The 14,381-nt window shown below is 42.1% G+C and overlaps 1 protein-coding gene across 7 annotated transcripts in view; it reads right to left on the bottom strand.

Annotated features, from left to right (window-relative positions):
- Nucleotides 1-2,631, bottom strand: part of NTNG1 (netrin G1) — a 344,202-nt gene extending 341,571 nt beyond the window's left edge. For 2 of the 7 annotated variants that reach the window (XM_082688268.1, XM_082688267.1), the window contains exon 1: nt 1,469-2,628. The gene's annotated coding sequence lies outside the window, so the exon portion shown is untranslated. Of the gene's footprint in view, nt 1-1,151; nt 1,287-1,468 lie in introns of those variants that run through there. The other 5 variants (XM_082688264.1, XM_082688266.1, XM_082688269.1 and 2 more) reach the window with 5 other exon arrangements.
- Nucleotides 2,632-14,381: the final 11,750 nt, after the last annotated feature.

The following is a 14,381-nucleotide window of genomic DNA, read 5'->3' as shown; positions in this document are numbered from 1 at the left end:
TATGTTTAGTGGAATTCTGAATCTTACTCAGAATTTTCCACTCCAAAGATTGACAAACTGTTATGATAACGAGTGGTTCCATTACCATTCCGAGTAGAGAGAAGAATGGAAGAGGAGTGGGGTAACAAAAGCTTCTACTCTCTGGAAATCTATACCTGATTCGATGATGGGAACGCAACCTCCGACTTTTCCAAATAAAGTTGCTTTAAAATCCCCGCTAGGAATTTTCCGGCAAGCCCTGCAAGATGACAACCTCCTAAACGGATGGGGTGGGGGGTGGAGGTACCCGGGTGAGGTTACTACAACAAACAGCAGAGGGCGCAGTTTCTTTTTTTATCTAACTTTTCCCGGGTATGAATCACTTAATTGGTTATTTTGGGCCCAATAATATTCGGGATTATTCGTATTATATATAGATATCCACAGACCCATAGAGGATAGGAATTCAATGTCTCTAGCCAAATCCATCCACCGATTAAAGTAATGCCAGTAAAGAATCTGAGAAAATATTCCAAAGCATTCCTACACCAAGTCAGGTCCTCTTTCAATTCTCCCTTCTCCCCAGCTGCACATCATGGGATAGTAATGCTTTAATCTTGCACCAATAACGGAGATTAAAAGAAGGGGACTTCAAAAGCTCTCAGTGTGGCCACCAGCTCCGCAGGGCCAGCAAGAAGGCAAGTTTTTCCCCAAAGCGGAGACAACTGGCAAAAAGGGAAAAAAGAACCCTCCAGTGCCTGGTTGTGTGGCCAGGTGTGTGTGCGAGAGGGGGAGCGCGCCGGATGCCTGTGAGTCCGTCCACCGAGGCACCCACCCAGCGCCCAGGCTCCGGATGCCACACAGACACACACAGACACACAGACACACACACACAGACGCACACACACCCCTCCCTAACCCGCTCGGGGCGCACACCCAGGAAGACTCGTGTGTGGGTGTCAGAGTGTGCGGGTTGTGTGCGCGCCGCGGCTCCGCGCGCTGCCTCCTCAAGGCGCTTCACAAAGTTCCTCGCCCACCCGGAGCCTCCCTCCCGCCTGTGGATCGCAGGGGGGGAGGGGGACGGAGGGAGGGACGGAGGGAGGGAGCCCGGGGGAGAGGGGCAAAGACTAGAGCGCGGGTCGCCGGAGGAGGGGGACGCCGGCTGCACTTACCGTGTGGCCCGTTTGCCCTTGCGCCGGCCGGGAGCCGACCGACGGCGCGGGGCGGCGGCCCTGCCCAGCCGGGTGCGCCTCGGGCGGCGGCCGCGGCAGCAGAGCCCGCGAGCAGCGCACCGGCGGGCGGCGGCAGCTCCCGCCGAGCGTCCTCCGGGGCGCGGGAGGAGCGGGAGGGGTGGGGTGTGGACCCGAGCCGCCGCCGCCGCCGCCGCCGCCGCAGCCTCGGGGTCCCGCTCGCGCTCGGCCCGCGGTGGGAGAGCACTCGGCGCACCCGGAGCCCCGCGCCGGCCCGCCACTCCCCGCCGCTTAATTACCTTCGTCGCGGGCCCCTGAGGGGGAGCCTCCTGCGCGTCGCCCCCTCTCGGAGCCCTCGCCGAGAGGGGGAATTCCTTCCCGTTGACGTCCTCTTCCGAAATGCAAAAGATCAGTGACTTTGACAGGTAGATGAGGGGGAGGGAACAGGGGTGGGCGGAGAGGAAGAGAGGATGAGAAAGGTGCCTCTCCCTCCAAAAATATAGTGATATTAATAATGAAATCGCAGCCTTCGGGAGGTCTTGCCAGCCCAGTCCCCCGCTTGCCGGCTCTTCTCCGCGCCTCCTCGCGCCACTGCCTCTGCCACTTCTCGCCTTAAACTTTTACTGGGGATTTTTTTTTTTTTTTTCCTATTTCTATTTCTCTCTCTCTCTCTTATTTTCTTTCTTTCTTTTTTTTTTTTTAAGCTGCAGGACGATTTCCTGATTCCCGGGGATCAGAACCAGCGGCCGGGCGGTTCTACCTCGCTTGGCACAGCTTTCATTTTATTTCAGATGAAGACGTTGAGCTTAGTCAGAAGGGACATAAATCAGGACAATTAGCATTGGCGCCAAGAAGATCCTCTAGTAACAATTTCGCCCGGGCTTCCTTCGCGCATTCCTCCACTCAAGTCAGAAATGTCACTGCACATAGCGTTGATGGCTGTGAGACGCGACGCACCCGAAGTCCGTTTGATGAAATATACATGGCCCACGAGGCTTCTGGATTTGCGGTTCCCGGGCTCCCCGCCCCCGCCCGCAGCGCCTGGCCGGACCGGCTCCGAGTGGCCGCGAGCTTTCGGCAAACTTAGGGGCGCGTGCAAATTAAAGAGTGAGCGCGAGGCCGGAGGAGGGAGAGAGAAAGAAGCGAGCCGGGAAGCCGCAGCCCTCGGAGGGGTGGCCTGAACGTTTCACTTAAAAGCAGATCTTCTTCGGCAACTGCCAGCAAGTGGAAGGCTTGCAAACCTTACACTACCTCGAGACCTGGGCGCTCCGAGCGGTCCTAACTCCGTCCCGCTCGCTGCTGCTGCTGCTCCGGCCGCTCGCGCCGCCGCTCCACGACCTCCCCGCGCTGAGGCTGAGACCACCTTTCACCTCCCCACCCCCAGCTCGCCCACGGAAGCGCCGTTTCCAGTAACTCTTCACGTACCATCCACTCGTGCCCCCGCCCGTCCCATCCCTCACTCCTTGTTCTCCTCCCCCAAACGGTGCCGAAGCACACCCCCTGGCCCCTAGCAGTGATCCTAACAGCGTTTTTCAACCAACAATTAATTCCCTGGCCCTGCCAGCGGCCCCTAGAGCGCAAAGCCTCGAACCTCCTCATTTATAAATCCATTCTCCTTTGGAAAGTTGAAGTTCAAAAGAGAGCCGTGCCTGTCATGTCTTCTTGCTTTTCCCAAGAAAAAACACAAAAACCCCGACCCCCAAGACCTCATTCGCCACCAGTGGGGGGCTCAGACTTACCTGAAATCACTCTTTACTACATACTAACGTCAAAAAAAAAAAAAAAAAAAATTCCAGACTTAGATAGGGAGAGACTTTAATTAGAAAGAAAGACTATTGCAATACAGAGAGAGCTCTGATCTCGGAAATCTGTAAGCATTTCAAACCAAACAAAAAAGCTTTTATATGGAAAGCGGAATACGCAGTGAGGGAAAGTTGGGCAGATGAGAGGGAGTAGACAGAAGGCATGACTGACCTGCGGGGTTTGACAAGAAATGCGTCTCTGTGGTCCAGGATTTGGGGAATAAGCTGACAAGGAAACATGTTCTGCATTTTAGTACTTGCTGGGATTTTCAGGGAAGCTGACATTCAGAATTGGGTGGGGAAGAAAGAAGCCTGACTCAAGTTTAGTCAAGGCAAAGCAGAGGGTAAGAAATGGGCCATTGTGACCACTTCGTCACCAACTACACACCCCACAATGAAGGCACAGAGTAAGACCAAGGGGTCACTTTTCTGCAATGGCTGGGAGTGGGGAGTGGTGTCAGAAGGGTATTTGGGGGAGAAGGTTGTTGAACTGAGCCTATATCCAGACCCTCTTTGGCTCCCAAGCAGCAGAAGGAGGCAGGGATTCCATGCATCCAGTTCCTAAACACCACAACAAAGAGAGAGACCCCCCGTGAATCCTCCTTCCCTTGTCTTTCTCCAGGACAGGAATTTGTGATGTCCTAGCTTATCTCCTCCCTGTTCCCCCTCCTCGTTGCTTAAGCACTGATCTTACAAAAAGAGTTCCCTGAAGGGTGAAACTCTCTAAAGTCATGCTTAGGTATTTTTCATTCAGTTTGTCTATGCTCCTCTAGGGTTGAAATATACTGATTGTATGGAGATGCCTCTCACCACCTCATCTTCCCTCACAGGCTCCCAGAGCCTAGAACTTTCAGGGGACCCTGTAGGACTTAAGAAACCACAGCTGGGTGGTACCCTCACTTCTCAATGGCACCCCACTTTCCTTTCTGATGCTGAATACAAGGGCTCTCAGCCTTCCTCTTGCTCTAGTTCTTTTTTCCTCTTCCTCTAGTTCTTTTTTGCTCAAGCCAAGAAAACCCCTTCTGAGTTTTCATTCTCAGCTTTGTCTCATCTTTTTAGGTCCTTTTCTGGGAAAAAGTAAAGAAAAAAGTATCTATGCAGAGATTAAGAAATTCCCTCCTGGGATCTATCAAGATCTTTATGATATTGGCTCCCACCCTGGAGAAATGTTGCTTCCAGCTGTCAAAAGTTGTGGAATTAACCTCCTTCCCCTCTTCCTTTACTCTGACCCTTCCTCATTGCCAGCGCTCTTTTGACTATGAGGCAGCCACCAGTACCAAACAAGTCTGATAGGTGAAGGGGACCCTTTTCAGTTAAGTAGCTTCTCCCACTCCAGGAATGAGAGAGTCTTCCAGAGGTTGATACCTCCCCCCCCCCCCCCCCCCAATATCTGCTCTGATCTTTTCACAGACTCAGTAAATCACCAATAAACATGTGGATCTAAACTTTGGCCAGGAAATCAGAATCACCGGAGGAGATTTTTTAACGTTAAAATCCCTTCCTCTCCAGATCATGATCCCTCCTCTAGTGGGGCTGTGGTGGGAAGAAACTTAACTCCAAAAAAGCACTTTGGGTGGATCTGATATACTCCCTCAAACAGAGAAGCCCTACGTTTATATATTAAATCAGCTTTCCTGATTGTATCTTTGGGCATTTGTTTATACAACACAAAGCAATCAGAAATTTACTTTAGATATTTTCTTGGCATCAGAGTTAAGTAAGTTAGGGCATGCTTACTTTATCTATTATCCTTTGCCATATATATATTTAACTTCCTTTGGAAAGAATGATTTTTCTGTTTTTATTTAACCTTTCGACTCTACTTTTTTCTCTCTCTCCTTTCAGAAAAGAATTGTTTGATCTTTCAGTTCTCCAGCTTCAGATCTCTGGCAGGTTTCCATGCATTCCTCATTCTTCTTCAACTCAGATGTTCATTTATTTGTAATCCTGTTAGGTCTCTAACTATTGTTCATTTTCCTAGGTTATTAGCTGCTTGGGAACCTTCTTTTTAGAGATTTGGCCAGGCTGTTCAAATACTTGTAATGTCAGTATGCTAAACTGGTAGTGGGGGCATATTTGCAATATATCTGGTCCAAAAAGTTATGTGTCTTCTTAGAAATACTGTAAAGTACGAGGTGCCTGGGTGGCTCCATGGGTCAAGCCTCTGCCTTCAACTCAGGTCATGATCTTAGGGTCCTGGGATTGAGCCCCAGGTCAGGCTGTCTGCTCAGCAGGGAACCTGCTTCCCCCTCTCTCTCTGCCTGCCTCCTTGCCTGCTTGTGATATCTCTCTCTCTCTCTCTGTCAAATAAATAAATGAAATCCTAAAAAAAAAAAAAATACTGTAAAATACTTAACATAAAGTAGCTGTAAGATCAGTGTTCATTACAGGTGTGAATAATGTTTGTCCCCTTCCAGGGTTCAGTTGTACTCTCCTTGGTAACAAGAACAAACTCCCACTATATTCAATTAAGATTTCCATATCTGAAATATCCAAATCAGGCACAAGTTCTGTTTGGCCAGCTGTATACTATGTGATAAATTTTTTTTAAGATTTTATTTTATTTATTTGATAGACAGAGATCACAAGTAGGCAGAGAGGCAGGTAGAGAGAAGCGGAAGCAGGCTGCCTGCTGAGCAGAGACCCCAATGCAGGGCTCCATCCCAGGACCCTGAGACTATGACCTGAACCAAAGGCAGAGGCTTGAACCCACTGAGCCACCCATGCGACCCTTTGAGAGATGATTTTTTGTAACTGCTGCATGTGTCCCAGTAGAAACATCCTTCCTAGCAGTTGTAAAACCTTTAGCTCTTTCTTGCCTCCACTCTGTGCTCAGGGACATGTTTTATTACAGAGCTATTAGCTGTGTAGTTTTGACAGGTTTTGAAGTTCCTTACCTAACAGGATTTTTTAATGCTTAAATATTTTGACATTTAAACCTCTTACAAGCCCTAACCATCTGGTCTGGGCTCTATCACTAGACTATATTGGCATTTTCCTGCTGTTGTTAGGTGTTCCAAGCACACTTACCTTCAAACTTTAAATTTACAAGCCCAAAATATCCAGTATCAAACATGCCCAACATAGGTATATCAGCAATCTCATTTAGTTTTTCTGAGGACTGATGATAGACCAAAGAACGTATCGTTTAATAGAAGAAAATGCATGTATTTACTGTGCTACTGATTCTAGAATGTGAAGAATAGCAGATGGTATAAGCTATTGATAGTTAATGACTGATGCAGGGAACATGACCTTTGGTATCTGTGTGATTTCTAATATATGGCACTGTGTCAAAGAGTTTGGAAATGCTAAAACAAACTGCTTGGTTAAAATACTATAAAAAATTAAACAAAATGCAGATTTTGGTAGTTTTTTAGGAGAAAGCTTTCTAACCTAAACAATGACCTTTTTTTAGTCAGATATTTTCTGTCTTTTTTTCTATTCCAACTTCACGGCGCTAGGTCTGTTTGAGGGAGAAAGTTTTCTTATTTTAGTTTACTTTATCTCACCCATAAGAAATCGGCGGAAACCACTTTTTAATTTTTATGTTTTCAGAGCATATGACATTAGATGTTTTTATCCAACCAGTAAAATCTGTCAAAATCATGACACCCTGAGCTTTTTAAAAAAAACTATTTCAGTGTTTTTTAAACTCGGAACACATAGTCAATGTTTGTTTAGCAGTTTGTTTTTTATCTGAGCCTACAAAAAGAGGCACCCCACTAGCAGGTTTGGGTAATGCTACAGTCTGAACAAAATCAGGGTCCATGAACCTATATTTCATTGGATTTAGTTTGTCTATCCAAGATCATAAACTTATTTCTTGAAAAAAGGAGATTTTGCAGTTAATCTCATGTGTTGGCTGGAAAAATTCATCTTAAAATCAACAGCTGTGTAGATTTCTTCAAATGTAATTTTCATATTTTCAGTTATTCTTTAACAACAAAATCGGCATCCTTTTCCAATTGAGGAGGAAAAAATATGGAGGAAGATTGAGTCACACCCTTTGCCTAATTTAGAGATCTTTCCATCAATTCCATCCCAATGGTTCTTCTCTCCAATTCAATAAATATCGATAGAACCCACACCACCTGCCAGGAGCTGTATTAGGAGCTGAAGGCAATGCAAAGCTCTCAGGTCAGAATGTACATGATCATGTTGGGAAAGAGAGTTGGGCTAACTGTAATGTACATTTTTAATGTTATCCTAGAGAGTGTTCAGGGGAAATGTAATGGTCAATCTGGAGATTCTTTTTGTACCCAAGATGGGACGGAGGGGCACACAACTCAGCCAGTGACTTCAGCAATCTCTATCAGGCCATTGGCGCAAACTGTATAGAGTGTCCACTCTGTGCTTTTGCAGCCTCTGCAAGAGGTTCTTCTACTATCCTACTGATGCAGGGTAGAACGCAGTAATGGCTGAACCAATATTTCATGAGCCACTGCAGTGAAACTATCCACAATGAAAGAAATTCCAAGAATAGAAAAATAGTAGAAATAGAAGAGAAATCTAAGATCCCAGAGTACCGTTGGCTTGAGTTATACTCTATCCAGACGTTTCTCCCTGCTTTTTTGGACTCTCTCCTTCTGGGTTTAGTGTGAGGTTTATTGTTCTGAAATAATTACCTTGACGGCTATTTCTATCAGCGCTGTCTGTGGCTCTCATCCTTTAGCTTCTAGGCTGAAGGGAGGCAGTGGATAGAAGCTGGTGTTGGCTTCGAGTGAGTAAGATGGATTCCTGTCAAGTGGCCTTTACTTCCCAGTGGGCTGCCATCTCCTTTGGCAAGAAGGCTCCCGCTCCTACAGAAAATGACTAATTCTCTTAAATTCTGCCTCAATGTGTAATGTAGAAGAATGAAATCAAGGTGTTGTGGATTCTCTTCTTACTCCAGTGAGCCAGGAAGGAACTCAATAATCAGTTTCCCACACTGTGAAATCCCACAGAAAATCCTACAATTATAAGATTGCTATGATATCACAGAAATTATTTCTTGGTTCCCTCTTGCTACCTTTACTTTATTCTCAAACATGAATTTAATACCTCACATGTGCTAGGGACTACATTAAAAATAATAAGTTGAGGGGCGCTTGGTAGCTCAGTCAGTTAAGCATCTGCCTTTGGCTGAGGTCATGATCTGGATATCAGGATCCCTGCTCAGCAAGGATTCCTCTTCTCCCCTTTGCCCCTCCCCCCCTCATGCTCACTCTCTTTCTGTCAAATAAGTAAACCAAATCTCTTTAAAAAAGAAATAATAAGATCAATGTGGCAGTCTCTGTCATAGTTTACAATCTATTAGAAAAAACAAATTTGTAAATAACCAACGTAATATTGTTATAGGAGGTGAGATTCAAACAGGGAGCAAGTAAACCCCCAAAAGAAACAATGTATGATTTTCCTTGGAGAATCCTGGAGAAAGTTGGGTAGATGACGTGGTAAATGACCTACAATACACCTCAGAAGATGAGTAGTGATCACCCAGCAAAGAAATAGAAAGCCTTCCCACCCGGAAGCAGGGGTGGGGCAAAATCAGGAGCCCTAATCCAATAAGGCATAAATTTGGGCAGTAGTTTGGTGTGGTTGAAGTTCATAGCTCCATACAGATAGCCTTTGAGGTGAATGCTTACAAGCTTTTTACACTGAAAATCTGTAACAAGAATTGAGAACAACAGAGAAAAACAAATGAAAGGAAGTATCCTATGTTATTTAGGTTGAGACATATGAACATGCCAATAATTTACCATTACTGACTACAGAAATGGCAACTTTATGTCTCAGCCTAATAGGATCAAGCACTGCCCACTGAGTTCTCAGTAATCCCTGTGAAGAGAAGAGAGTAATCTAAAACAGAAAATAGTTTTTAAAACCTCTATATTTACTTTTGGAGTGTATTATATACCTTCTTTTGGCAAGAAATACACTTTCCTAATGAGGTTTTATGTTTAGATTGGTTATTAAAATTAGTTGGATTTCCCTGATTAAGCACTGATAGCAGGAGAACGAGGTTGCAGAGAAGACTGGCGACCAGGAAACCCAAAGTTCAACCAATTCAGCCAGGGATAAGCCACACATGAATAACGGGGAGTTGAATAATTAGTAATTATAGATACCATTCAAGCCTTAGATGAAAGAACCAGCCCCCAATCATTCTACCACAGTTTACATTTTGCAATCCTAAATCAGTGTGTTTCAAATTCCTGTGGGAGAGTAACTATTTTCAAAAAGAAAAGGGAAGAAAATAAAACAAGCTAGAAAAGGATGCTAAAATTCAAGAAATTTAGAAATCACTATGCATAATGGAAGGAAAGAGCAACAAACTGCTGTTACATGAACTAGTATTTCTTTAAATCACAGCAGAATTTAGATTTTTTTTCTTTTTTGGTGCAGATGGGACAGTTAATCAAGCTTTTTACTATTTATAATTAGAAAGTCAGGAGATGTATTGATGAGGAGGAAAAAAATGAATAATCTATCTTTGTTTTTTACCTGCCCACCCCACATATTCCCAACTGCCTTCTACATTTATAAGTCTTAGTTTTCTTGATATTTATGTAAAATGAGACTTAGGAAAACTACCCCTGTTCTCAGCACTTTCCTGAAATGATATCTGTCCCTACTGGTAGTCTGAACGTTGAGTTTGCAATGAAGGAAGACAGCTAGACTGTCAGTTTCTGTGTATCATGGTATACATGTCACTGTTAAGATGTTGCAATTATCCTCATATTAAGAATTGATTGACAGACAATGAGAGCTGAACGCCCATAGTTCATTTAGTTAGTCATTGAGAAACAGAGCCCCAGACTTTAGCCACTGAAAATCTGAGACTGACCTAAATGTGTGTTCAGCTTAAAATCCGCCAAGTGAATTTTTTCAGAAAATCCACTGAGATATTGTATGAGTAGCATTGGACTAGGAGCCAAGAGACCAAAACCTTGTTAAGATACTTTCTTGCTGTGTGAATTGGCATAAGTCACTTCACTTCTCTGGGCCTTAACTAGCTAACCTATAAAATGAGGACGTTGATTTAGATGAATCTGAGGGAGTAGTTATAAAAGTGGGGTCCATGGACTTCCTGCCTTACAATAGCCTTGGGGCTTGCTATAAAGCAGGTTCCTGAATCAGCACCTCCAAAGGTGATTTTTATTTAAGCATATTAAATTTCGAAGAGTGCAGGCCTAAGGTTTCTTCCAGTTTTTGCCTTTTGAGTCTTGCTTTGAGGTTGGGATTAATTTAAATGAAAGCTAAGACAAAAATAAATGCATCCTTCATGTTCTTGGATAATAGAATAAGAACTTTGATTTCTATAATTTTTTTACGTTTCGATATAAATTTCTATGTATTAGAATTAAGTGGGATATACATTTGATTCCCTGAAAGATTTGAGAGAATGAAGGCCAAGGACTTTGAAAACATATTTTTAAGAAAGGAAGAAATCAAGCATTTGCTACCTAATACAGTTCATCTGTAACCATGCTCACGGAGGCCCAATTTCTGGAACATATGTATTAGATATAAGCTGCCATAAATCTCTGCTAGAAGTATATTACTCGACTTGTAAACACCAGTTCTTTGAAACCTACCAGAAGATCCAGTCATGAAGTGTTAAAAGCTTTTTTATTTTAAACATTTTATTATGGCTGAGTTTCTTCAAAATCAGTCAGTCATTATTGGACTATTTTTTTATCATCAGCAACTAATAAATATATGCAAATGCCCTAGTGAATTATTACTATCAGGCTTCCATAAAGGTCAGAACATTTGAAACATCTTAGATTAAAAACTTGTCAAACTATATATAAATATATGTATACATTATATATAGGCATATATTTTCTGTGTATTTGATTCAAAGTGATTCTGAAATGTAGGAGGATGTATTGGTGAATCCTTCAACACCGGAGTTTTCATTTTTCTTCAAAAGTTCAGAATGCATCTGCCTTTCCTTCATTCAACCAGATCCGTATTGAATGGGTAACACAGCATTGTTTTAAGAGTTTGGGATTCAACGTTGAGCCACATAAAGATTAGACTCATAAGCCTTATATTTTTGTTTGGGGGACAAGGGATATAAAACCAAACATATTAGGTAGATTATCTACCATCTTTGAAAGAGAAACATATATGGAAACAAGAAAAGGAGAACAGAATATGAGAGCAATATGTTGAGTGTGAGTTACAGGGTGAAATCAAATGGTCAGTAGAGACCTCACAGAGGAGGCATTGAACAAAAGCATTTAAGAGGAAAGAGAATGAGTGCTACAGATAGTTGGAGGGAGAATGTTTCAGGAAGAGGAAGCAACCCGTTTAAAGGCCCTTGGCCTCCCTGGCTTGTTGAAGAGGCCAGCATGACTAGCCATCTGGGATTTTGTTTTTAAAGTCTGACAAATTTACAGCCAATCATGATGATGCATGTTTTTGCAATTCTTTGAGACTTAACCATATTTGTCCTGTTTTTAATGTGTCCCACAGCCCTTGATACAGCGATTTTGAGCCTTTATGGAGAATTATATATATATAAAGCATGGAGAACAATCCTTTTCACACTTGATGTCAGCGACCATTATTATTTTTTATTAATATCATTGATTTCTGTATGGATATTTCATTTCTGTAGTTTTCTGAGAAGTTGTTTTGAAACTCCTTTGCCCATTACTAAATTTGTGCTACCACTGTATTTCAGAAAGGATTCTAGGCCACTTAATGCAAGTATATAAAATATGACCCCAAAGAGGAGCAGAAACAAAGGAATAAGAAATAAGGCTTAAAATGTGCAGCATGATGTCCGTAACACCTGAGGTTTTCCTTAAGCTGTCTAATAGGTGATAAAAAACAGAAAAATCTTAGGGGCGCCTGGGTGCCCCAGTTGATTAAGCATCTGACTATTGATTTTAGCTTGGGTCTTGATCTCAGTGTTCTAAGTTTGGGCTCCTACTTAAAACAACAAAGGCCACAACAAGTCAGAAAAGCTGTATACTTTAATTGATCTTATCTATGAGAGAAAAAAAATAAAACACTAGATTATACCATAGAAAAATATAACTTCTTTTTAATAGGATTAGTCTTGCATTTTTCTTGGAGGTCCTCAAAAGAGAGTAGGGATGATGAAATAACATTATAAACAACATCCTTCCCGAAGATATGAATAGACAGGAAAAAATGTTTCACAGGAAAGGCAGTTTAATTCAAGAATTCAGTTGATTATGTTGAGCACCCCTGGGAAAGGTGGAGAAAGCGCATGCAATAATACTTGTTTTAGCAAAAAAACAATCTCATTTTCTCACTTAGGATGTCACGTAACCACATGTTTACAAACTCGACAAATTACATCGCCATCCCTTGTTCCATATTAAGATCCTGAAGTCAAACCAGGGAAACTGGGGCAGGATTTCTAGGGGTTTGGCCAATCTTTATAAGAACGTTGAAGAATAAAAGCCCGGAACATTCTGTCTGATGCTGGTTTCTGAACCTGAGCACCACAGACGCTAGAAGCACAACATCACAACCGAGGGCAAATGGGAAAGCTTGCTTGTCTCCGTTCGGTTTTTCCGAATGAGTTAAATTTGGGGTTGTGGGGAATACTAAGTACCATTTCTGTGTGTGGCCCCGAAGGAACACACATTAACACTTCAGAATAATCAGGAAATGATTATCAGTAAATATTGACCTGTTGTAAAGCAGCCCTAAGGTAAAAAAATAAATAAATAAATAAATAAATCACAAATTAAGATGCCCTACCCACTGATAAGCTCTCAAAAGTTGTTTTGAGGCAGTGGAAAATCTTGTCAGTGGTATTACATTACTTACATATTTGTCATGATTTCTAATGTTTGCCACACTCTCATCTCTTAATTATAATTCATGTGTTAGATTTCTGTTAAAATCTCTGCTTGCAGACCATGATGAGGACACAGATGACCACTTGGGTATGTGAGGTGATACAGAACGAACAAGTGGGAAATTCTGATGAACTTGATTTCAAGGGGTTGGGGGGGACAGCGGCACATAATGCACAGCTTCCATGAGCCCTAAGGTGAACGTCAGTTATCTCAGATGGCTCCCCGGCTGATCTTCACAAGGATGAGTGATCTGAAATAACGCATAGCGTATGGAGATCTTCACACCTTTGACAACTACCATGAGTTGTGATTTGTGGTACCACTACAAACCAGTAAAGGGCAGCAACAGCCAACTGTTTTGTAACACTAAATGATGACGCTTAATTGTTATTTCAAGTTATACATAAAAGACTGACTTGGTTATATGGAAAGGTATTTACTGCAAATTAATTTTACTATGCTAATAGTTCTGATAGGCTAGCTTTAAACAATATAATCTTAACCCAGAACAGAATGTGTAATTAATTCGACCATTTGTCCTTTCACAATCAGTTTGTTCTTACAGGACTCAGAGGAGAAGAAGTAGAAATGGAAGATATTTCTGCAAGCTAGGCTGGGAACACCTAACAAACAAAATATTTACTCACCCTCACGTCTGCTTTGCAGAAGCATATTATCAAATAGCATAAGCATCCAAAAACTGTATTGATCTGAAATTGAAAATAAAAGAGTAATCACATTCAATGAAACATCAGTTGATATAGTTCTAAATTCAATAGGTTTATTTTCAGGTATCAATTCAGATCATGACTTGAACTCACATTCTTTAGCCACAGATAAATAAAGTGTACAAGAAAAGGAAAAACAATCTTGCAACAAATTTTACACTTTGCCAGGGCTTTATGATTTAATTAATTTGTCACCACAATATGTTAAAAGGTGGGGGGAGGGAAGGTGTTAATTCTAAGTGATTAAAATGAATTTGGAGGGGGAGGGAGTGGAGGTGACAGCTTCACACTTGGAGCCACATCTCACTTTAATTTTTTCACTGGTTCTAAGCTATGATGTGAGGATTCCTAATGGCTTTAAAAATTCCAGGACAGCCATTATGGATTATGTCTAGCGTTTGTGCTTTCTTATAGGAGACATTCTAGTCTTGGGAGGCAGACTCCTTTGTTGTGATCTCCAGCTCTTCTACTGAAGACCTACCTGTGTGATCCTCAAAAGAGTCTTCATCCTCTCTGACTCTGTTTTTTATGGATAAAAAGGGGATCATTCAAAACTCATAACTGTTACAAAAAATAGTAAATGAAATGGCCGATGCAGGTTATAATGTTGTTTTTTAACACAAATATAGAGGCAAATCAAATAGACAATATATTATTTAGCTTTCATTGCTTTAGGTGGTTTAAAGACATGGTACATTTGTAAGTGTAATATTTACACTTATGATGGAACATTTATTTAGTGTAACAAAATACTAAACCTTAAATATTTACTATTGAAAAATAATTATTGCATGTACTTACAAATTATCATGTCATTTGTGGTATTTGTTTTCTTCTTAAAAAGCA

This window comes from Mustela nivalis, assembly GCF_964662115.1.
Source record: "Mustela nivalis genome assembly, chromosome: 10".
Taxonomy (NCBI): Eukaryota; Metazoa; Chordata; class Mammalia; order Carnivora; family Mustelidae; genus Mustela; species Mustela nivalis.
The sequence above is the reverse complement of the archived record's forward strand: the minus strand, read 5'-3'. Positions and strand labels throughout refer to the sequence as shown.